Raw genomic sequence first — 25,254 nt, 5'->3', positions numbered from 1 at the left:
CAAACCCATTACACTTGTCTTTCAAGTATACCCACCTCTGCCTGGCACAGAGCACAAGACACAGCCTGCAAGAGGTCACCTTTTAATTTACTGGAAGCAAATATTTTAAAAAAATACTCATTCACTTTCCCCGAAGTGAAGCCTAGATAAAATGCAGGTGAACAACAAACCAGAAACACACACAAGTGTGCACACACATGTGTCCATGCCTACCTTTGCCCTATAGCAAGTGGCCTAAGCCCACCCTGAAGCAGAGACCAAGGACCAGATGCCTGCCTGCGTCCTGCCTGTCGTGAGGGCTGGGAGGGTGAGGAGTGGTGCCCATAGCTTCCCGCTCTGCCAGGGACCTGCGTCTCACCTGCTGTGCAATGACTCTCTTGGGAAACACCCACTGGCATCGATGGCCCTGCCTGGAGAGGCTTTGCACAAATTCCATCCCTCACAGGCTCGCGAGCCTCCGGACCAGGTACACGCGGTGCCAATCGTTCCCTGCCTGGGTGCAGAACTGCTGGACGTGCCACAGGTAGCCCTGCTGTTCCTCAGCCAGCTCTGAGAGTGCAAGGAGAAAGCTGGTTAGTGACTGGGGACTGAGGGCCTGCTTCTGGGGAACTCAGTAAAAAACACCCAGAAGAGGGGACCATGGTAAGGGCCAGCAAGACCCTAAGGACAGTTCCTGTCCTTCTGAACCTGTAGCTAACTTCTCCAAGGTAGAGAAGACCTGCCTGATCCCTCCTGAAACTCCAAGAGGAGGTCAGAAGCTCTGTCAAGACACAGGCGAGTCCTGGCCACCTCCTGCAGGTACTCTACAGACGCGGCAGTGGCAGGTCCTTGGCCTTGTCTCTCTGAGGAGCAGGTCTGTAGGAAATGGCCTTCCTCCCTCAGGCAGTCAAGTTCACTCCTTGTGCAGTAAGCACTGGTCTTCTCCTGAATTGAATCCTAAGGAACAGAGAACAAGAAAGAAAAGAATATTATACTCTATAACAGGCAACTCCCCAACCTTCTAAAATTGCCAGTAAGAATTCAAGGGAAAATAAAAATCATTATTGTAGATCTGAGTATAAATTTTTTGATTCATAGAAAACAACTGAAAAAGCAAACATATGAGAAAAAAAATGTGTATAATCTTGAAATTTGGAAATAAAAATATGAAGACATTAAAAAGGATTCATGATCTCGCCAGCTGGGGATGACCATTGCTAACCCTGAGGTGTACTCCTCCAGGCTGTGGTGTCTTCGCTTTGCACCAACATGCATGTGACTGACAATGTAGTCACACACTACTTAACAACAGGGACACCTGCAAGAATGCATCCTTAGGGACTTTCAATGTTGTGTGAACATCAGACAGCTTCAGATACTAGGTAAGGATCTCACCAGACAACCATCACACATGCAGTGAAGGAAACATAACCAAGTGGCTCCTGACTGTGTGTGTGACATCTAAGAGCAGAGCAATGTCTTTGAAACATCTTTCTTTTTCCACACGGAAAAGAAGCATCTGTTAATTGTATTGAATAAAGCTGCATTCTGACAGTTTTTGGAAACTCTGCCACTGCCTAAACCATATGGTTCAGATGGTTTGCAGAAAAAAAGCAACAAAGAGGCAGCCGGCTTACTTCTAGGCAGTTGATGAAGAGCATATAGAGTTCAGTCTTATCTTCAGTGATGAACGCTTTCTTCTCTAACAGGGACAAATAGGCTTGGATGTAATCTTTCACTGCTTGGAAACTGTGAAAAGAGATATATTATTCCTGGTGATGTCAGGATCACCCTACACAAAAGCACATCTATTAATCAATCTATTATCCAACTCTTTCTCTGTGTGAGTATAAAGGTATAATACATACATATGCAGTTATATAGCTTTAACAGCTTTTTATTAAAAATGTTTGCACACTCTTGGAGGAATATGAAATTCCATATTGCAGTTCAGCTGTTCTCAAGCATTTTGGTTTGGGGCTCTTTTACAGGCTTAAAATTTATTGAAAACTGCAAGAAACTTTTTGTTCATGTGGGTCAAATCTATCAATGTTTATGGTATTAGAAATTAAAACTAAAAAGTTTCAAGAATATTTATCAATTCATTTAAGATAAAAAGAATAAACCCACATGTGTTAATGATGTTTAGAAGTGTGGCTTTTTTATAGTCCTATAATTCTTGGAAGCCTTGTTTAACAGAAGTCAGCTGACTTCCTACATTTGCTTCTGATGCTATATTGAAGCGTATAAAGAAAACCTGGCCTCACACATGATGTAGTTGGAAAACGAAGAATTTTTTAATAGTCCTTATATATCTTTGGGGTTATTCTTTTTCAATACTCTACCAACACTTAAAAAGTGATCATTTCTGAAGGCTGGTTATGGGACTTGATACCATGTCAGTTATTTTCATCATCAACTATATTACAATCTCATAGACTACTCTGTTATGAATTTTTCCCAGTGCTATGGATTGAATCAAGGGCCTCACTGTGTGCTAGTCAAAAGCTCTATCACTGAGCTGCATATCCAGCCACTGCATCATTTTTTGATTCTGTGACATCAGGCATTGGTCATTTGGAAAAGCTTTGGTTTGCTGAGTAAAGCATATCTTGAGATGTTGGCATCTTTTTAGTCTACAACCTGTTGTTGTAGATACCTACCTACATTCATCAACATCACCAGAGATCTGTGGTCTGGTGGTCACTGGTTCAGGCAAAATGGCAAGGCCTGAGAAAAGCAGCCAATTCTTATCTGGAGACATTTAGGAGTGGAATTCTTTGAGATAACCACTGTCCTCTGGTATGCAATGTTTTGGATCTATTTCCTGCTTCTACACAACATTAAAAATCACAGCCTCAGGCTGAGATTTTAGCTCAGTGGTGGAGCACTTTCTCCTCAGGTTTGAGGCACTGGGTTCCATCTTCAGCACCATATAAAAATAAACAAACAAAATAAAGATATGCATTCAACTATAACTAAGGAATATTTTTAAAAAATCGAAACCTCAGGGGTTGAGATTTAGTAAGGCTCATATGTGAAACTGGCATTTGAAAAACTACATATGCACAGTGGAGAAGATGACCATGACTATGGTTGCAATTTCCTTCATGCAAAGAAGCTTTGGCAAAGTTACTGCAAATATGGACATGTTGAATAGGCAAATTACTGTCTCAGGATTATTTTTAAAAACTCTGAGGTCTGGGACCCCCTCCCCACCAAAGGGTCTCTGCCAGCACGCTGAAAATTGAAGCTCAATGAACACACAGGATCAGCCAGAGGACACCATGCTTGAACATCACTGACAGCCTATCTCACTGAGAAAACACATAGTCCGCTTGCTGTGGAATCTTGACCTGGAGGACACCAAGGCTAAGGTACAGTCTGAGTTACAACCCTGCAAATCACACCCTGGGATGGCCATGAAGCTAGGGTCAGAACCACCATTCCTAATTCATGGGTTCTGCATGCTTCACCACACCAAGGGTCCTTCCCAGAACTCTGTCTTCTTACTTTTACCAGACCCTGGCAATGCCCAACTCACATGCACACAGGGTTCAGTGTCTAAACATAAGCAACAGAGACCAGGTTTCCTCGCACTGAAGAAACTTTCCCAGATCATGAGCTAAGATATGTGGCAGCAAAAAGACCAAGCACAGCCCAGCCCAGAGAAACTGAGGCCTCAGACAAGTGTGCCTTCAGGGAGCCACTCCCACCTGTACTTCAGGAGCAGCTTCAGCACCACAGAGCAGATGACAGGAGTCTTATCCACAGCATCATCAAATGGCAAGAGAGACTTGGTGTGTTCCTGGTATCCTTACAGAAAGAGAAAGGTGCTACTGCTCATATCATGGCACAAAACAGGGAGGAACTGAATCAAGGTTTGAAGGAAAAAAGTAACTCACGTTGGGGAGCATCTCTCAAAAGCTCCTTCTGCACAAAGAGTAGAGACAGCAGCTCATCAATCACACTCTTCTGAAGAGGGGTACTGTCTTTGAAGCACATGGTAGAAACCAGATCCATGAAGAAACTGTTGCACATCTGCCGGAACTGGGTATGTTTCCCAATGGCCACCCTGAGGAAACAGTGAAAACCCAGTCAGAGGATCCAGAGTGTTCCCAAATCCCTGCGTGCAGAATGATTTGAGATTCAGACAGAAAATCATTTTACATCAACAGATGCAAGTGTCTACTTCTGTTCATTAGTTTGTCTTCAAAACTGCAGATAGTTTCTACACACATCTCTTTCAGGAACGCCTCCATCATTGAACCAGGCAAAGCCTGTCACAGAACCCCTTTACTGGGAGGAAAGAGAGGGCAAAGCCACCAGGGATGGAGCATGACCACACTCTGAAGCCCACAGCACCATAGCTCTCTTCCCGCACCTCCCAAAGGCTGGGCATCAGCAGGTGTGTGGCTTGATAGTAGAGGGCTTGCTTGCCTAGCCTGCACAAGGCCTGGAGTCCACCCCCGTACACACCACTCAGATGAAAAGGAGGACAGAAAAGCTGTATCTAAGTTTCTTGGGTCTCTTTCAAGGGCTTCATTTATGAGTTTCTGAATTTTGCTGTCTCAAAATGTTGCGGGACATGTGTGTCTTGGGGAGAAGAATTCTGAGATACCCAAATGGGAGTCTCACTTCAGAGAGTTCTCTGAAGCCAGGCTTTTATCAGATGGAGGTTAATAGAAATTGAATTTCTGAATATTATATTTGAGAAAAAAGGACAGAAAAAAGAGGAAGACTTTTAAAGAGACAAGTGTTTTACCTGTGCTTTTGGGAAACTGTCATTGAGAACTCCTTTGGCAGGACAGTTAAACAGTAGGGGCAGGTCATTTGCCTGGAGACGAGCCAGATCTTGATGCAAGGCAAGCAGTACACATAGTCACAGGGCAGACAGACAGGATCTTGAGCATCTCCCAGGCAAATGAGGCATGGCTGCACTCCAAACCTGAAATCCAATCTTTAAATTTCAATCTCCAAGGCAGATGCCAGCACCCCAGGGGCAGCAATCCTTCCCGCCTGGAGCCCAGACCCTCTCTCACCTGGCCAGGCTCTTGCTGGCTTGCTCCTTGCACTCACAGAGAATGGTCATCACAGCCACAAAGGGCCTGTGGGTCTTGAGGTCAGAGTTCTCTTGAAGACACTGGAGGAGAAAGGCCTGGTGAGTGGTGGAACCCATTGAGGAGGGGCAGGGGTCAGCTGTGCCTTGGGGCAGCCCAAGGCCTCAGGGATTCTTAGCAGTTTCCCATCCTTTTATCTCTTTGTGGCTCTGCTGCTTTTAAAAGAGAAGAACCAAATTCCCAGTGTCTCAATTTTCCCTCTTCCTTCCTTTTCTTTTCAGGTCTGCCCCTTCCCTTCTCTTGATGAATTTCAATCTTTAAATGATAATAATGTAATGACCATTGCTACACACCATTAAGCTCTGAGAGACCCCAGCATTTTTGTAATATTGGCTTTAGATCTTGTTTTATTTATTTACTTATTTAGAGATGGGGTCTTGTTGTGTTGTCCAAGCTGCTCTCAAACTCCTGGACTCAAGCCATCTTCCTGCCTCAGCCTCCTGAGGAGCTGGGCTACAGGTATGTACTGCCACCCCTGGTTACATCATATTTTAAAGGAACAACACATAGATCCAGTTGTGGCAGCACAGGCAGCCCTTTCTAATTAAGTGTCCCCCCTCCGCTCCCACTCCTGGGTAACCACATTCCTAAGCTTCTCTGAGGTCTTATGTGCCTGTGTAAACATCCTGCCATTGTCCTGTGCCATTCTGCCCTTTAAACCCTGTGGCCTGGGAGGCCCCACTGCAGGCCCAATTCTGTGAGTTCCTGGTTGGGAGATCAGCTGCAGATCACTGGCATTAACCACTGTATGGCAGCTCCCATGAATAATTCAGATACCTGTTTCCAGTAATGGATATTTAGTGTGTATTTGGGTTTTCACAATTCTAAAGAGTGCTGTACTAACAGTCTAGCGTATGTCTGCTTCAGTAAAAACAAGAAGTTGGGCTGGGAAGCAGCTGGATGGTGCAGCCCTTTCCTGGCATGAATGAGGCCCAGAGTTCCACCTGAGGACCACAAAATAAATCAAAGTGTGTCCAGGACACTCATTTAGAAATGCACATCTTCAGCAATACAGGATAATGAATTTAATGATTTAATGGCTGTTTCTGAGAGTTTGTGGTCAGGCGTGATATTGAAGCCAGAATTAGACAGGCTGATGGGTCAATTCAGAGAATGGAAGCATTGAAATGTTAATTTCTTCAGAACACTTCTTCACCCTCATCAAGATAACCTGCCCCTGCTCCAACATGTTGCTAAGATAACCTTTCCCAGAGATTGTCCCTTCCTATAGAGAGTTTTAATTAAGCCCCCTTTCTGCCCAGTTCACTCCACTTTGACCCCTCCAGCCCATCTGCTTTTCACCTTTTGGCCATCCCACCAAGCATCTTCTGGGCTTAGTCACTTACACAGGAAGGAGAGAGATAAAAGAGAAGAGAACAGGAGAACAAAGGAAGCCTAGAACATATAAAAAGGCAGAACACCCTCACTTCTTGGGATACCAGGATACTGGCTATGGCCCCCTTCTCCCTTCTGGGAGAAGTCTATGTTACCCATTTTTAAATAAGCTTTATATGCTTGCCTCTGCATGTTTCTCTAATGTTCAAACTTCACCATGTAAGAAAGCAAAACTTGTCACTGGTAACTTGTGGTATCAATGTTAGTACTGATGTTCTATAAGAGCATTATACAAATAAGAATAGTTCCCTATTGCTACTTTGCTGAGGGTATATTTTTTCTAAATCATACATTTTGTCAAATGTTCTCTTTACCTTTTGAAATTATTATTTAGAGTTTATTTTTAGCTTATATAACTAATGACATTCATAGATATTTTTTAGCCATCCTTGAATTCCCAGGATTGATCAAACTTGGAAATGATGTGTGTTTATTATCCTGATAAATTTGATTTGTTAATTAACAAACCAACTCAGCAATGGATAAAGAACTTAGACATTTCTCCAAAGATACATAAATACCTGAGAAGCACAAGAAAAGGAGCTCAGCATCACTAGCTATTATGGCAATGAATATCTAAACCCTCTGAGGACTGGGGTAGTAGCTTAGTGGTAGAGCACTTGCCTAGCATGTGTGAGGCTCTGGGTTCTATCCTCAGCACCACAATAAAATAAAGGAATAAATAAAAGTATTCTAAAAAAGCTCTTCATTATTAAAACATTATTCTTCATTATTAAAAACAAACTTCTTCATTATTAAATTCTATTAAAATTCTTCATTTTTAAAACAAAACAAAACAAAAAACTCTGAACCAGGCAAGGTAGCACATACTCAGCGATCAAGAAGCCTGAGGCAGGAGGATCACATGTTCAAGGCAAGTCTCAGCAGACTAGCCAAATCCTGACTCAAAATTTAAAAAGAGGCTGAGATGTAGCTCAGTGGTAGAGCACCCCTGCATTCTATCACCAGGACAAAAAAAAAAAAAAGAAAAGAGAGAGAGAGACAGAGAAATTTAATAAATTGATACTGTGAGTCCCCTTCTAGTTATACATCCAAAAGAAGTAAAAGCAGGCCTCAAACAAGTTGGTGAACACCAAAGTTCACAGCAATCACAACAGTCACCAGGCCTCTGACATTCTGGTCAAGTCTGGGTATGCCAATCTATTTCCTATGTGCCTGCCTGCATTTCAAAGGCTGCATACCTGTCTACAATGGCCTTTCTCAGACACCCTGACAGTGGGCACTCTGGAGGTCAATGGCATTCCAACCACAGGATGAGATCACACAACAGTTACCCTAGCCCAGGTCATGGGGTGAAAGAGGTGGGAATCTGGTTGTGCTGAGTGACCATTGTTGCCAGACAGCCTAGCCACCGGATGGTGGCTTTCTCTGAGGGGCACTGGTTGTGCTATCATTGGCTTTATCTGGTGTTGGGAGCAGAGGCTCAGTGGTTTTCTATTCCCGTGGTCCAATGAATTGCATGTATTTTGAAGTCCCCCCGTCCAGTGGCATTCTCCTGCATCACTTTCACCCTGCTCAGGGTGGTGGTGACTTTGTCCCTGAGGGCTAGGATGCTGGCCTGCTCTAGGTCAGCTTGGAGGTGGGTGGAGCCTAACTCTTCAGCTCTTGCAAAGCATCCACAAGCAAGTTTCCTGCAAAAGTCCCGTTCTACATAGTCATTACTATCCCTAAGTGACATGCCACGATACAGCAATCAGGCAGGGCAAACTCATGAACAACACATGTCTCTGCATCCCACCAAGAGACTTGCCCGTGCTCACCTTGTCTAGTGAGAAGACGTACTTGGTCACCAGCTGGCCCAGCTCAGGAATCTGGCTCTCAGTCCCCAGGAGCACGTGTTCCACAAAGAGTGCAATAAAGAAAACATGACTCCACTGGGTTCTGTCAAAAGAGGGCATTGCATACTCAGCTCCAACAGAGAACTCTTGAGACAGGAGGAGGGATGAGAAGGCAGGTGTAAGGCAGCACGGGAAGGCGAGCTGACAGGAGAGATTATTCACCAGCCCTGCCCTCAGCACTCCCCCAGCTCTCCATGCAGGCAGGACTTTGGGTCTCAATTTGCTATCTCAGCATGCTCAGCCACTGTGCTCACTCTCTCATAATCCTTCACACAGTGAGTTCCTCTTGACCCTCACAGCATAGCACAGGTTGGGACCCTCCCCACCCTGAAGGCCTGCCCCTCTGCTTGCCCTGCCTGCCCCGGCCCATTCTAATGGCTCCCTGCCACCACAGTGGTTCTCCAGGTGCAGCTGAATAACCTGCCTTTCTGTGGCTCTGGGGCACCATGGCCTCCCTGCATGTGGTTATCCTCTTTCTCAAGCATCTAACAAGATGCCTGGCACTTGACAGGGTTCATCAAGCGCAGAGTAAGTGCTCAAAGAGCCCTTCCTGTGGAAGGAGCACCCGCTCACCCTGCTGCCAGGTGTGCCAGGACCTGGAGTCCACTGATGATCACAGGCCGAGCATGCCAGGGAGAGCCGGGCTCTGGGTCTCACCTGACCTCCACAGTGACAGCTCTAGCTGTGCTCCCACTGCCTCGCAAGTACCCATCTGAGCAGACGAGCTCCAGCGGTATGGACAGCTTCTTCACTAGTTGCAGCCAGGCCTGGGGATTCGGCTTCAGGATGTCCCTTATCAGCATTTCAGCACAGGCCATTGCAGCCAACACATCTAGTGTCTGGGAAGAGGAGAGTGGTCACATGACCCCACAGGGCCCCTTCGGCCAGAGGTCCTGGCAGAGTGTGTCCTTGCATTCCAGGCTCATAACCTGCTCCTTTGGGTCTTGGGATAGAGGAAGCACTACCCAGCTGTTCCCAACACCTCTGGGCTATGCTGACTCCCAGGCCCCTAAAGGATCTCTCTTTGTGCTCCTGGGGACAGGTGCCTCCCGAGGGGGGCTGTACCATCTCACTGCCAGCCATGTCATGCTTCTGTACAACTTCAGTGAGGCTCTGTAGAATCTGTGGGTGGATGGTCAAGATTCTGGAGAAGTTGTGCAGCCGGGTCTTGAAATGTTGATAGGCCAGGTGCACCCAAGGCAGGTAGAGCCCTTCCTCGGGCCTCTCTGAGGCTGCTCGCAGCTCACAGACACAACACCACAGCGCCATCTGCAGAAACTGGGGTTTTGAAAGGCTTTCAGTATGAACTTTTAAATTATAAAGAGATGTTTTCCTGTGGGAAATCAGAACTATTCAAAAATCACACAAAAAAAAAGAGAATTACAACCCAGACTTCCTATCTTCCGATTGCTTTTCAGTAGAGCCTCTAGCCATTTTCCTAGCTGTGCCTTTCCTCAGAATCATCCTCAATTCAAGATCACTGTGTTCCTGATTTTCTCCACTCAAGATTAGATTATGAGAATCCTCTATCACTCATTATCTGTGCAAACATTGTTTTTCAATGGTTGCAAACAACCATTTTAAAATGGACATACTATAATTTGTCCCTTCTGCATTTAGTGGACATTCAAATTGTTTCTAATTCTTCATAATCAGACAAAAAGCAGGAAAACCTTGCTGTGGGCACCTGCCTGGCCTCTGATGAGCAGTGGTGGGGGGGCAGGCTCTCTAATCACCCTGCCATGACCACTGCTCAGCATCTGCCCAGGAAGCCTGTAAGCCCTCCCTTCTTTATGAAAACTCAGTTTTACCAGATGAGCAGGTACAACTGGCATCTAGAGACTCTATATGTTCTCTTGAGTCACTGGTAGGGCTAAGCATGTGAGCAAAGCTTTCTAGAAACTTGCACATTTACACCCTGTGTAGCTGGCCTGTAACTTCTACCCATTTTAAAAATAAGAGTATATTCTGCGCATTCTCCGCAAACTCCTCGCTAACCTTTTTTCATGCTGGCTAGAGTATATTCTCTTATATTCTCCACCTTCTTTTTCTGCTCTGCGTGTGACTACCAGGCAGCTGAATTTCCATCTTGGGCTGGGCTCTGGCTCTGCAGTCAGCACTTGCCTAGTGGGACTAAGGCTCTAGGTTTTCTCCCCAGCACCAAAAACAAAACTTATCAATCTTTCCACTGAATTTCACTCATTATTCTTACCTTAAGAGGTCAGTTACATATTTATCTTAATTTTGTCAAGAGAAACTCAACAATTTCAAGAGGGGTGATACAAGAAATCTGGAAAGCTTCTCAAGTTACTAGAATGTGCATTCCTGGAGGCCTTGGGGAGTGATGAGGATTGGCCCTGTGTTCTGAGCAGCTCAGGGGACATTCTCAGCCTAGTATTCTGCATGGCTTCATTCTGTTCTAATGAATGCCTGGCACTTGACAGGGTTCATCAAGCGCAGATGAACCTACATGGTAGCACTAGCTCTCAAAAGCTGAGTTCCCATGTTTGCCCCCAGTCCAGACCATGCAATTTCCACACATGATCTTGAGTGGATACCTACCTTCAGCTCCTCCCAGGTGGATACTCTCATGGTGAAAAGCAAGAAGTCCCTCAAGTAGCACTGAACCAGCTCCTGATGCTGCTCTCCAGGGAGCTTGGCAAGAAACATGCCCATGGGAGTCTGCTGGAAGATTTCTACTAACTTATCTGACCGTCCTGCAGGGAGGAAGCCAGAGTGGCTTGAGACAATTGAAGCCACAAGCTGAGAGAAGCTTGCTCCCCAGGAAGGAGATCCATAGGCTAGAGCAGCCCCTGGGGGTGACTCAGAGACACAGTGATATTGGTTGCCTTATGGGACTAGAGAGTGGTGGATGTATAGACTAGGGGACACAGAAAGGAAGGCAGGATCAACATTCAATTTAGGCCATGCTAGCCCCAACAAGAAAAAAACATCTGAGGGAGTCTGAGTTTTGTGCTGCATGACTATTCAGTGTAATGGGCTCCAGTAACCCTGGGTTCCTAGGGAATCAGGACTGAGTGGGCTACTCATCAGGGCTGGGGCCAGAGACTATGCCAACCAGGGAGATTTGCCTTCCAGCAGATGGGGAGTTGGCTCCCAGCTGCACACTCTGCTAGACCAGCAGCATTGGGTAGGGCATTGCCCTAGGTGAAGAAACACCCTCTCAGCAGGGAACAGACTGCTTCACATTGGTTTAGGATATGCAGCAGAATACAGACCCAGGAAAACAAGTTCACTTTGAACATACTGGTTCTCTAAGTGAATGCTGAAAAGATGAGTTCATGTGTACATGAAAGATGACTTTCAAAAACACAGCCCTGCCACTGGCTTTTTTGGAATGACTATGGTCAAACTCAGCCCCCAGCAAGTGACAGCAAAGCACACACTCTCTAGCTTGTGTGACTCAGGATGGATGAACAGCTTATCATGGAAGAAGGAGACACACTTTCATTGCTAGCATTTGCTGAGAAAGTTTAAAGGGGACCTTTCCTGGGTCTGAGCCTCAGGACAGGAATGGTCAACTTGCAGCAGGTAGCAAGCCCCGTCCCTGCTGGAACATGCTCCAGTTCACCAGCCTGCTGGTCAGTACACTACTAAATAACCTCACAGCCCCACTTGATGGTGTGACTTACAGGCTTCTGGCCTCCTGATGATTCTCACTCCTTCAGCAGAAATTTCAAAATGAAGGCAGGACATGAACTTGAGCCTATTCCACATGCAAAGTGTGAAAACTACAAGTCCCAGAATTTACCAGGTGCTGGCTGCTGTCTGCCCACTGATGGTCAGGCAGTGTCTTTGTGGATAAAGGCTGCTTCACCAGGGCTGCATCGGGCCCACGTTGAGCAGGTCTCACCTTTTACATCCATGATGTACTGGGCCTGGACCCAGAGCTCTTCCACATAGTCCCTGATTCTCCAGCTGAAGGGGACACTGTTGCAAGCACCCTCGGTAAGGTTCATATAGTTCTGCACCACGATGGAGGACATCTCACTCTTGGATCTGCAGTGAGGTGAGGTGAATGAGAGGTGAAGGTGCTGTGGGCCAGAGGTGGCTCCACGGTAGAGTGCTTGCCTGGCATGTGTAAGGCCCTGGGTTCCGTCCCCTGCACCACATCAAAATAAAACAAGGCTGCATAGACAGTTGCTGTCTCCTTTGATGGCCAGGACTCCTGCTGAACAAGAACTGGTGGGCTACCTTATAACCCCTGATAACAGATACAATGAAGCAGGCCACCTATGCAGGGCCTAGGAGGGGCCCAAAGCCTCAGGCAGAAACAGGTCTCCAGTGCCTGCGCCTGTCCCTCCCCTGCACCTTATTGGCCTACATTCCAGAAATGAAGTCCCTGCAATCTGAACAGGAAACTTGAGAAGGCCCCGCACAAAATAGGGATAGTGAGTCTGGTCTGATCAGAAGCTCGAGGTTGCCATCTCTGTCAATGAGAGAGATCATGCATAATGGAGCATGAGCATGATTAAGGACATATTCTTTCCAAAGGGCAGTGTCCCCACTGCACACAGAGTCCAACCTGGCTTTCTGAGCTATCACAGTTGCCCTGAGAGAAGGAAATAAGGAGAGAGGAGATGCAACAAAGGCCTACAGGATGCCATGGCCTCTAGGATGTAGAAGGAGCTGGCGAAACGTTCCTTGGAAAACAGAGCCTACGTTCTCAAGCCCAGGAGAGCTACTGAGGGTGACGTAAGGATTTTCATTCACCTTATGTTATTCATCACAAGCGGAATGTTCAGCAACTTAGTGTTACTAAAAAAAAACATCCACAAGTCCCGGGCCCAGGCTGGTGAGTCTGGTCTGATCATTAGCTCGAGGTTGCCATCTCTGTCGATGACAGAGATCATGCTGGCCAGCAGAGGGGTGACTGTGCCTTGGACTCGCTTCCAAAGGGTATGCCTGCAGCAGAGTGGGACAGGGGATAGGGGACAGTGGCTCAGTATCACAGCCAGTGCTGTTCTTGACACCTCCTTCCTCTGTGTCAACAAGCCATCTAGCTTACAAGCCAGGGCTGCAAATTGAAGTTTCTATCACTTTTAAGTACAAGAGATTCACAAATGCAATTGTTTTAAGATTAGTTAGCAGGACTGGATAGAACTTAATTCTACATCTAATAACAGTAACTAGTGCCTTGAAAAGGTGAAGAAATATTTGCTGCATTTTTATATAATTTTTTTCAGAACAAGCCTACTAGGTTCTATAAACAAATCAAATAAAGACCAACTTCATTAAAAAAATTAAATGAATGTTTTAAGAAAAAAAGTAGCTATAGATAAAATATAATAAAAATGAAGAGATCAAACTAAATTTGATACAAAGTTAAATAAGAAAACATGTTTATCTAGAATTCGGCTTTTCTTATAGGTGTTTCTGTAATTAACCCTGAGTACTTCAGACTGACAGTGCTTAATTGGTTGAATTAACTACATCTCACGTTCATGCTAAAATGATATATTTTTTACTCATGATAAAAGACAAGAATTAATAAATATTTGTTTTGGGGGAAAAAAGTGAAGCCCTTTGTAGGGAATTTTTTTCTGGATATATAGTACACAGGATTCTAGAGATAATTTAAAAACATCTACTGAGAAAAAAAATCCCATTAGGCAAGGACAATGACCTTGACTTAAGACCCCAGACTAGAACACACACAATGGATGTGGGGGAGGCGGTGAAAGGGGCCCTGGGCCAGAGCAGCTGAGAGCCCTGAAAAGTGCTCCAGAGTAACAGTCACCGCAGAGGGTCTCCAAGAGACCAAATTTAAAACAACTTGAGAATCAAAAAAAAAAAAAAAAAATGAAGGCAACAGGCTACATAACATGATGAACTAAAAACCAGAGGACTCCTGGCATAAAGGACTCCAAGGAGGCTGGCTATCTAGCCCCAAGGGTATGTGACATTAAGTCCCGGACACACAGTGCTGGTGAAGTGTCATGACATCCTCTCAGCCTCAGAAATGAGCATTGAGGGTACAGTGCAAGCAGATCCAGTTGTTTTTGGGTGTTGCTGGTGACCACGGGAAAGAAACTGGTCTCGGGTGCTGTGGAGACCATGGGGCAGTGAAAAGGGAGGCTGGCAAACCCATCAAGGCCAGAGGAACAGTGGCAAAGGGGTGATGGGACATGGCTTGGACATGTGCTAGGAAAGGGAGACAGACCATTCAGGGAGACAAAAGCATGTTCAGTTTCTGGGCTCACAAACTTCCTTCAGACAATGTAACTAGGAAAGAAGTCAAGGAGCACTGCAGAGAGAACTTGAAACAGAAAACTTCCTGTGATGAGAAAGCCAGCACCCATGGGCCCTGGCCTCCCAGGACTCTGCCATTGCCCATATTCCCCCTGTGGGCCACGTGGCGCAGCAGGCCTGGAGCCAGGGGGTCAGAAGGGCAGAGCTGGAGGGACCTGGAGAACCTCAGTGGCCTAAGATCATCCTGCCAACAGGTGGTTTCAGACCCTCAGACCCTCCATCTGAGACCCTGAGCAACCCTCCTGTCCTTATAGCACAGGCTCTTCAAAGGTTGTCTCAAGTCTGAAGAAAAGGGTCATGGTATTATAGAATAATAAATGATTACGGATAATAAATGACAGTCCTGGGTCCTATTTTTTACTTGCTATTACTTCAAGCTGTAGGGATGGGAAGATAATTTTTGTTACTTCCCTGCACATAACCATCTCAATTTTAATAACCTTGAATGGCAAACCTGGCTTTGGTTTATGACATGCTGGCAAACATCCTGAGAACAATTTTTTTTTAAAGTTTTCTATTATGAAAAAAGTTAAGGACACAAAAGCAGAGAAAGGAAGCCAACCATCCCCATGAGCACCATTCAGGTGGCCACCAATCCACCAAGATCAACATCCAGGTGGCCAATAAACACCCTAGGACCACCACCTGCATGGCCAATAACCCACACATGCCCACCATCCAGGTCTGTTTTGGGATCTTGGAGCAAAAACATAGCTCTGCCCCCCACATGGGTAGAGAAAGAAACACCTGGTGTGCTCCTTCCCCTGGGATGGTATAGTAGGTCCCTGCACTGCCCACTGCTTGCAGTACCTGAAGGTGCCGGCCTCCTGGAGCGCATCCTGGTTCGCAGCCTCTCGCCCCACCCACTCCTTCAGACTGCAGAGCTGGTTCTCTTCTTGCTTCTTTAGAAAGAAGGAGAGGCGCATCTTAGATATCCGCAAGAACGCGGCTGTGAAAAGGCAGAAAGGACATAATTTTGTCCACCTGTGGGCACCAAGTTGGAGGCTCTGCTGTGCTGCTTGACCAGTTCTCCCACAGAGGGAAGCTACAGGTCCTCTAGCTAGGCCAACTCTAGAGCAGAATTCATGAAATGTCCTGAGATTCCCGCTATGACAGTTGCATTTGCCAAGCCACAGGAACCTAGAAGGGCAGATCTCCATACTCAGCCACTTGATTCCCACTGCTCAGGAAGGGCTTGCTGGACTAGGATGAGAAGCAGGGACATGACTCATACCACTGCACACACTATCCCTGTTCAAGAGGCTGAGGAGGATGGTGACTCTCCTCATGTTGCGCAGGCAGCTCTCCTGGTCCCTGAGCATCCCCACGGCACTTTGCACACAGCTCCTCAGCAGTCTGGTGGTGTCCAGGACCTGTGCCTGCCAAGGGAGACAGCACATCGTCTGCTGCTGCCATGTCCAGGGTGGGTGAAAGCTACGATACCCACACGAGAAGGTGGCCTGGTGTCCACCTGCCCAAATCAACAGTGACCAGTCTCCATGGTAAAGCTGACCTACTGACCTCCCCGGGCTGATCCCAGTGTACTGCCCCACCCCTAGAGAGGTCCACTGGCAAGGTGATGGCTGACATCACAAATTTGGCCAGTAGTTGAGGGACAGCTCCTAGAGCTAACTAAGAGCCTTCATAAAGAAGGGAAAGGCAGATCTTGTCCTGGTAAGTCCCCTACACTTCCAGCATAAATAGAAGGCAAGACTCAGCCTGACGCTGGCACAGCTGCCTGTGCTTCTCTAGATCAGCCACCTGCAGCCAACAAGGGAACTGAGGAGAACTCACATCACTGCCCCGCAGGTCAGCGGTGTCCCATTCCATCTCCTCAGAAACTTCCTTTTTCATTTCCATTTCTGCTACCTCCCCTGACTTGCTGGTCTCTGCCTCCATTACCTCCTCCTGGTTGCCTTTCGCTGCAAATGAAGGGAACACAATCAAGTCACCACTTGGAGAAGGAAGGGAGTGGGTAGTACCAGGTCTGTGCCTAGGCTGAGCCTCACAGGGTTTCCTTTCCCAAGCTTCAGTGGTAGCTCCAGTTAAGGGGACATCCATCATCCACTAGTCAGGTGCCCCACAGCCTGGGCTGAGGGCTGGCACATGACCCACAGCACACCAGCTGATACACTAGATGCTGCTCCTTGGCCTTCCCAAGGCTCTGGTTATGTGGACCATGAGCCAGGCAGTTCAGTGCCACATTCTGAGTGCCTGCTGCGGGCAGGTGCCAAGACTCAAAGGTGACTCAAATGTGGCAGCCCTGAATCCAGCTTCACAGGAGGCTGCCTAACTTGGCACCTTTCACCTGCCTTTCCGCCCCCACCTCTGCAGTCTGCCACCTTGCAACTCACACTTTAGGCTGCCTCCTGGCATGAACAGCTGGCTAATGGTGATACTCTGCAGCTTAGTCACATCAGCAGCCATGACTGTGGACCTTCGGAGGTCATCAATGTGCACAGACTGCCACAGCCCTGTGAAGAACAAAGCCACCGAGTCTTCTCACATCTTTCTGCTTTCTTCTTGTCTGTCATGAGTAGGGGCACACCTCTGTCCAGATGCTCACTGTCAGAGTGATGATCGTACCTCAAAGCCTACATCCCTGAACACACCAAAACCCATCAGACCCCCTACATCACATCAGCACACTCACCATCAACATGGGTGTTGAGGCTGATTTATGTAGTCATGCAAAGTCTCCATGGATCCTGTTCACAGTTCTTTACATTCATCTTACCATACTTACTGTCCCATAATTAGAAAGTGCTGCAAGGTGCTGACAGTTTGACTTTCCATCTATAAAATTATTAAATTTGTTTCCCTCTTTCCAAAATACCAATTGTCTTACATAAGCCAACCGGTGACCTTCCACAGAAAAAGGGATGGACTGATTTGAACACAGTACTTTCCCAGGAACATGCAAAAGAGTCAGCACTAGGGCTGGTGTGAAAGGGGAAGATCTCTGAGTCATTTGTATAATGAAGAGTGGGAGCAGGAGTGTGTCCTGTGCACTCCTGAGGTAGACCAAGCCATGCTAACACAGCAGCAGCAAGTCCCAGAGCGATGGCTGTGAACAGTGAGCCCAGAGAAGCCCGGAGACAGATGGCATTGGTGTCTGACCTAGATGCAGCATGGGACCCCAAGAGGCAGCCCAGACATACTTAAAGACAGTCACTCATCTTTTGGCCCTACCTCCATGGAATCCCACGTAGGATGCTCTGTTCCTCATCCGGGACAGTTTTGTGATGAAATAGAAGAAGACGCAGCCCTGAGTTCCTTGTATTTTGTTTATTTCATTAATAGCAGAATACCTATTGAGAAAACAAAAATCAAAACAAAGCAAGCAATGGAGCAAAAGCTAAGGTGTGAGATAGCTGCCTCATCCCAGAAGCTGTTGAGACTTTACCACATTCCACACAATTCCAGGGGCCACCACATCTCTCATGAGAGGAGAAGGGTGGCTTCCAATTGGCAGGATCACTTCCTACCTCTCACTGCTGATCAGAATCCCCACCCGCCCTGCAGGTCTCAGGGCACCCACATGCCAGAGGTTGGGGCTTACTGGCCTTCCCATTTTGAGAAAGTACAGTGTGGTACGGTGGCCCTTGCACACCCAGTGGCCGCAGACCACCTCCCTATAGGATCTGGCTAGGCCTTAACTTGTACTAGGCTCCCAGTACTTTAAAGGGGCAGAAGTCACTCTTAATTACATGAGGTAACAGAACACAGCAATTATGAAAGCTACAGATTTATGAACACCACAAAAATGTTCAATAAATATTAATTTATTTGTATAGTCTTACTGCCCTTAAACTTATGATAAGTTCTTTTCTTTTTTTTTTTTTTTTAGGCAGTACTGGGGATCAAACCTCGGACCTCAGACATGCTAGGCAAGTGCTGTACCACCAAGCTAAATCCCAGACTGAACTTTAATTTTAATTATGTGATTCAAAATCAAAATGATCAAAAAAGGACTGTAAATGACTGCACACACAGCTTTAACATATTCTCCTAAATACTACAAAAATTTCATTATTGACGGGTCTTGCATTCCACAATTTCTGTGCCATTACTGGCCTTTTCCTTCATCCTTTACTCTCTAGCTTCTCTAGTCCATGTCAGGAGCTAGGAGGGAGAGTCATTCTTATTTCCACACTGTTTTCATGGAAAAAATTCTTCAGGATGTCCTGGGGAGATTGTGGCTTCTTATTTTTCCTAGAAAACTGCTGAGAACATACTTAGCTGATGCAATGAGCTGAGAACTGTGAGCGCCATCATCAAAATCCGTCTGGACAATAAGGATTTTACGTCTGGTTGTCTTCATTAAGCTGCTTCTGAAAGAAAAAGAGAATCACCCAAGTGAGTCCTCTGTCCTAAAACATGGGCAGCCACAGCTCAGGAGGCTAAGGTAGGAGGGTCACCAGTTCCAGGCTAGCCTCAGCAACACAGCCAGATCCTATCCCAGAATTAATAATAATAAAAATTAGGGCTGGGGATGTGGCTCAGTGGTAGAGCAGCCCTGGGTTCAATCCCCAGCACAAGCAAAAAAAAAAAAAAAAAAAAAAAAACCATGGATCATAACACTCCACAAAGTGAAGGGAAACACAGGCCATGCAGAACCCAGCATCCAGGTGGGGTCTCCCTCCACAAGGTGAGGATGCAATCCACTGGAGAAGAAAAGGGCCACACAGTGCTCAGGAGACAGACGGACACAGCTGTCTTACAACTGGGGCCAGAGGGGCATTCGAGAAGGCTGAGCAATGAGCCTCCATAGTACTCAGAGTTCCTTACAAGTGGTTACCACACCCTGGCATGCGATACCATGTTCCCAGGGCAGGGGCCAAGGGTGATGGGCAGGCAGGGTGCCTCACCGGACTTCCTTGAGGAATGAGTACTCAGTGTCAAACTGCTGCAGTGACAGGATCACAGGCTTAGGGGCCAAGCCCTTCACCTCTGCCCCTAGAGCTTCGCAGTCACAGTTCGTCAGCAGTCTGGAGAAGGTGGTGACCTGCAACATGGGCACACAAGCAATCAGCTGAATTTAAGCAAGAACACAGAGCACCGGGTCAGAACCCATGGCCAGTGGGCACTCAGACAGAAAGAAGCCCAACCCAGAGCAGGTTTTATATACAAAGAGTGGCTGAGGCAAGCAGAACCTCCAGGGTCAACAGATGTCAGAGAGAAGACTTGCCCTGACTAAAAGATGCTTCGATCTCCTCCTGAGATGTCAACATCTCTCTTCTTGCTTTTTTCCCTACCTGGGAGCCTCCTGATCCTTTAGGGCTCAGCACAATGCCATTTCTTCTTGTAATCTTATTTCATGCTATCAGGAGTTAGCCACTGGCAATGCTCCCTCCCCTCAATAGTTCTCCATTCTTTGCCATGGACCACACCCCATAGTGCAAACCCAGACATCACCAGGCACATAGGACCTCAGCTCTCCAGACTCCATTTTTTTTTGTACCAGGGATTGAATGCAGGGGTGTCTAACCACTGAGCAATAACCCAACCCTTCTTTTTAGTTTTTATTTTGAGACAGGGACTTGCTAAGTTACTTAGGGCCTCCATAAGTTGCTGAGGCTGGCTTTGAACTCTCAATCCTCTTGCCTCAGCCTCCCAAGCCACTGGGATTATAAGCATGTGCCACTCCACCTGGATCTAGTCCCTTTCTCTGGGCCTGTCTTTACTGACAAGCTTCCTATTCCTACATCCAACCACACAGCAGACATCAAACCTATTCAAAACAGATGTCACTACTGGCTCCCAAACCCATCCTTCCTTCCTGGGGTCTCCATGATGATAGCACAAAGCTACAGTGAGCTCAGGAAGGCTGTCCTCCACCTCCTGCCACCCTCCATGGAATTGATGATTAGCCCACCCATGCTGCCAGCTAACCATTTGCAGTTTGCACCATGCCAGAACTTCCTGACAGATCTATCCTCTCAATGTCACTCTCTTACTCCACTGTCTTTCCATCACCCAGTCATTGGGGCATGTCTACGTACACTTTCATTCATAGCTCCTCTCTGTGCAGTCAAGACCAAGCTCAAGGCTATCCACAAGGCCCTCCACATGTCTCTCCACCCATCCCATCCCCACAACCCAGCACTCACAGCTTGAATTTCAAGCTCTGTCAGCAGTCCTTTCCTGGTCTCCTGCACAGATGCAAATTCAGACTCAACACCTGTGCCACAAGGATTCCTCTGCCTCTGACACATACCCAGCAAGCCCTCACAGCAGGCCGGTGTCTTTTAAGGAGAACCAACCTCGTCCATTACTCTTAGGCTGTCCAAGAATGAGAAGCAGGCCAATCACTTATAACCAGTGTGGGCCCAGTGAACACTGTGCCTAGTGCTGCTGTCAGAGGAGAGCTCTGCTCACAAATAGGTGAGAGAGACCAAAATGGACTTATCCTCGTTTTGCCTAACATGGAGGGTACATACGGTTTTCCTTCTGAACAGTGCCTTAAATGGAGTTGAGACCTTCTGGCACCAGAGAGCAAGGGCTCTTGGGTGAAAGAAAAAGGAAAGGCTATGGGGGCAGTCACCTCTGTGAAAATGGCGTGGCGCTCCAGGTCCGGATTGTGAAGTTGGGCCAGGAGGAAATCTGCAAAGGAGTGGTGCTGCTGCTTATTCCAGTATTCCCGGGACAGGGTCTGTGCAGCAAATAAACCTAGTGTGGAGGTGCTCAGCTGCACCACAGCATCTGGTGTGGCACAGTCCAGCAGGATCAGCTTGGCCTCCTCAGATACTCTGTGATACAGCTCCTGTGTCAGGTCCCCGGGGCCCTGCCTCTCCACAGCCTGCAGCACCACAGAGGCACAGGCGTCAGAGTGGTAGCTGATGAAGACGTCAGCAGGGCTGTACTTGTGCCCAGCCAGGAACTGATAGGCCTTCACGTCAGCAAACTGCTCTGCCCACTGCATGAGCTCCTGCACAATGCTTTTCTGCCACCCCTGCAGCACCAAGCTGAGGTCCAGGTAGTGCTTCTCCAGCCAGTTAATGAGGGGCATGGGGAACTGCTCATACACCACATTTTTCTCCTCAATGACAATCAGACGGAAGTCAGAGTGGACCCGACACTTGACGCGATGGGTGCCGAGCCTGAGGTCCACGTACTTCTGCCCGCCGAGGTAGACGTAGTACTGGTTGAGCGCATCGTACAGGCTCTTATATAGGTAGGTGCTGCAGGTTCAGCAGCACCACCATCTTGCCAGTCTCCATGCAGATCTTCACCCGGTTGATGTTTCTGCAGATCTGGGTGTACTCCTGGTCCCAGGGAAAACTGGAACCAAAGATGATCTCGGGCTGTTGGTCCTCACTGAAGAATAACTGCTGCAGGATCTGCAGGGCCACATAGTTTTTGGTCAGTATGAGCAAGAAGCGGGATTCAGCTTCTTCCAGTTCCCCTACTGCTGGGAGTATGTTCTGCATACTCCCACAAATGTTCTGCTTGATGAGCTCCAGGGTGCTGACCTCTTCCACATACCTGGCCTCAGGTAAACTGGCCATGAAGATGTCCAAAGCAGGGATGTCATCTTTGCCACTGAAGTTCCAAAGGACTGCATGTGCAATATCCTGTGGAGAAGGCTTCTTGTTAGATGCTTTGGTGGTGGCAAAGACCATCTTGATGAGGCTATAGTAGTCACGAAGCCCAAAGAATTCCTTGTTCTGCCTGCTGCACACTGTTTCATAGGCCTTGGCAAAAGGAGCGAAGTACCCTCGGGCCCTGTCCTGCACCAGGCTGTCTGAAGAGCAGATCCCTCTGGCACTCTCTATGAGCTCCTTCTCACTGGGGCTGCCGCGGGACACAAAGATGCCCCTGTTCATCTTGGCAGGGTCAAGGGCCCAGTTGGAAATACCTATGAAGTCGACTTTTTGGTGGGGGGAAGGATCACCTTCAATGCACCCGTCTTCCAGCAGTGGGTGCAGAGCCTTCAGGGGCATTTTGGGGGAATCTTCTGCCAAGCCAACCTCATCCAACACCACCACAGACATGTACTGCTGCAGGTCCTTCCCCTGCTGGAAGCGAGCACACTGCTTGAAGGTGTTGATGATGCCCTGTGGGGTGCACTGGGGGCTACACTGGAACGACACCAGATGGACCTGCTTCAGGCTGCGGAAGAGAGCGGAGTGTGCGGCCTGGCCCTGCATGGCATCTGCCACGATGATCTTGGCGAGAGATTTGGAGGTGCCAGGCTTTCCCACCAGGAATAGGGGTATCTTCAGCTCAATGCAGATGATCATCATGAAGACATTCTCCTTCAGAGCCAAGTTCCTGGCTATGGTTTTCCTCAGAGGCACCCCACTCAGGAAAAGATCCTGTGCGTGTGTGATCTCGTCCAGGATGACCCTGCCGTCGTCATATGGTCCTGGAAAATACCTGCAAATGGCTCTGCGGTAGGACTCCTTCTCCATTAGGGAGGCATGGTAACAGACCCCCACAGCCATCACCAGGGACCAGAGGACGGGGTCTCTCCTGAAGTTATTTTTGTTGACACTGGTCTCACAGAGAAAGGTGTTCAGCTTCACCAAGAGCATCTCGCTGTGGCCATGAAACTATGTGAACACCTTCACACAGCGCTCCACATCCCGGAGGCTGACAAAACTGCACTCACTTTCAGTGTTCCTCATGAACCTCTGAGAGGCAGAGAGCACTTCCGTGATTACATGAGTCTCATCCTCGCTGATCCTGACATGGTCCACCAGTCTCTGCACAATCTGCTAGATGTAGAGCTTTTCAGTAGTGTCATTCAGTTGCCCAAAGTACCACACTAGAGGAATCAGGCTCGGGGGCAGGGCGTGGACACCATACACCAGCTGCCTGAGGGGAATGGAGCCCAGCCTGTCTGCTGTCTCCTTGGCACTGACCTTATACCCCAAACCAGCTGACTCCAAACAACAGATGGTCTCCTGGGAGTGCTTCCTGTAAGGGTTGCAGGCAGCTATAATGTGCAAGCCTGAGTCCTCCTCCAGGGGCTGGCTATCCACGGTCTGGTCACACAAGACTTCCTTGATACAGCTTATGGCTTCTGTTTTGTTGGCTTCATCAAAGAACAAGATGGTGTCCAACTGGTGTTGGTCCTTATTGGATAAGGCAGTTTTCTCAGCTTCCAAGACTTTGGAGTGGATCATGGCTGCAGTTGTTCCTCCATGAACCTTGACCAACATCATGGTCTCAGCCTGGGTACCAGCACGCCACAGATCACTAAGGAATTTAATGAGCCTTGTTTTCCCACAGCCTGTTTCTCCCATGATGATAACTGGGATCCCACAGCGGAATCGCATCTCAATGGCCAGAATCTTGAGCATGTTGTCTGTTGTAAGCTCATATGTTTCATCGGGATCAAGGGCCTGAGGAATTCCTAGTGGCTGGCAGAGTCTCAATAGTTTCTCGTGTCTGGGCAGGTTATCAAAGTCAACATTGAAGGGCACGCCTTGAAGCAACAGCCCCTTGTACAGTTCTTCTGTCATGACATCTTTCTTGATTATCTTCCCATTGAGATGGTTGATGGCGTCAACGTTGCCATTCTCATTGGGCCGAAGATGGAAGCCTATGAATGTCATGGTCTCACAGTCACTATTGAAGAACACATATGGGTGAGGCTCTGACTCCCACCTCCTCCGGAGAGTGAAGGGGGCGAGCTCTTCCTCATCAACCCCATCCATGGTGACCATGTGCTTCCCTGGGCTCTGGTCAGAGATATGAAGTGTTGGTGTGGCAAAGTCTCTTGCCATGAAGATCATGAAGGTGACCACAAAATTCTTGAAGCTTGGTAGTGTAAATCCAGTAAAGCCTGGATTACAGAACATACAGGCCTCACAGTCCTTGAGCTGACAGTTGAGGAACCGAGCAAAGTTCTGGAGCTCTGACCAGGAGGGGTTGATGACCCCACAATATATGAGGAGGTGCTGGATGCACTCCCCTGGGGTACCATCAACAGAGCCTGCTTGGTATTGAAATGTGTCTAGGTTTTGTTTTTGATGGAATCTTTTTAACTATTGGTAAGGTCTTTAGAAAGTGGCACTGCGGAATTCTCTCTCGTCCATACCAAGCTCTCTGAAGCTTCTCTCAGGGCTCAGCTCCAAGGCTATCACTTCTTTGGGAGGTCTGCAGGTGACTCTGGGGAAGATGTCAAGAAAACTAAACTGGGGGGCATGTGGATTCTGCAAAGGAGAGACATAAATATAAGTTAGAACTTGATTTCCTGAAAGATGCCCATATATATTAACCCTCCACGCGATCTATTCAGGATCGGCCTTTATGAAAACAATCACTTAAATACACAGTGATTGTTTGCATTCTGCAGCCTCTCATTCACAGAGGCTGGCATCTGCACCTTAGAGTATTAAAGAAGCTCAACTACAGTAGCTGTATTATTAACCAGGAATCCATTTCCAACCCAGCCTCCTGTGGCGTGATCGCTCCTCCAAGCACGAACACATGTGCGACCATAGAACTCTCACCAGCTAATGGCTTTCTGTGTGCAAAGTCGCTCTGCTATCTTCACTGGCAGTAAAAGAGACAATGGCCATCAACAGAGGAATCTCCTGAACACTCAGCACGGGTGAGACTCAACCCAGACACAGCATGGATCTGACAGATCCAGACAAATGAAAAACGCTGCC

General features: G+C 47.5%; 1 pseudogene across 1 annotated transcript in view; it reads right to left on the bottom strand.

Annotated features, from left to right (window-relative positions):
• Positions 1-25,254, bottom strand: part of LOC101954973 (E3 ubiquitin-protein ligase RNF213-like) — a 154,011-nt pseudogene that overhangs the window by 20,959 nt on the left and 107,798 nt on the right. The window contains exons 27-47 of the transcript XR_013429434.1: positions 21,174-24,792; positions 19,498-19,634; positions 18,865-18,960; positions 17,819-17,937; positions 16,981-17,100; positions 16,421-16,548; positions 15,861-16,005; positions 15,437-15,575; positions 13,088-13,279; positions 12,228-12,373; positions 10,916-11,070; positions 9,419-9,631; positions 9,011-9,192; positions 8,276-8,396; positions 5,022-5,122; positions 4,745-4,927; positions 3,885-4,054; positions 3,696-3,795; positions 1,617-1,728; positions 723-936; positions 359-549 (exon numbers count right to left, since the gene is read on the bottom strand). The product of XR_013429434.1 is annotated as an E3 ubiquitin-protein ligase RNF213-like (transcript). The remainder of the gene's footprint in view (positions 1-358; positions 550-722; positions 937-1,616; positions 1,729-3,695; positions 3,796-3,884; positions 4,055-4,744; positions 4,928-5,021; positions 5,123-8,275; positions 8,397-9,010; positions 9,193-9,418; positions 9,632-10,915; positions 11,071-12,227; positions 12,374-13,087; positions 13,280-15,436; positions 15,576-15,860; positions 16,006-16,420; positions 16,549-16,980; positions 17,101-17,818; positions 17,938-18,864; positions 18,961-19,497; positions 19,635-21,173; positions 24,793-25,254) is intronic.

This window comes from Ictidomys tridecemlineatus, chromosome 13 (genome assembly GCF_052094955.1).
Source record: "Ictidomys tridecemlineatus isolate mIctTri1 chromosome 13, mIctTri1.hap1, whole genome shotgun sequence".
Lineage (NCBI taxonomy): Eukaryota > Metazoa > Chordata > Mammalia > Rodentia > Sciuridae > Ictidomys > Ictidomys tridecemlineatus.
Note: the sequence above shows the minus strand (reverse complement) of the source record. Positions and strands in the feature narration are given on the sequence as shown.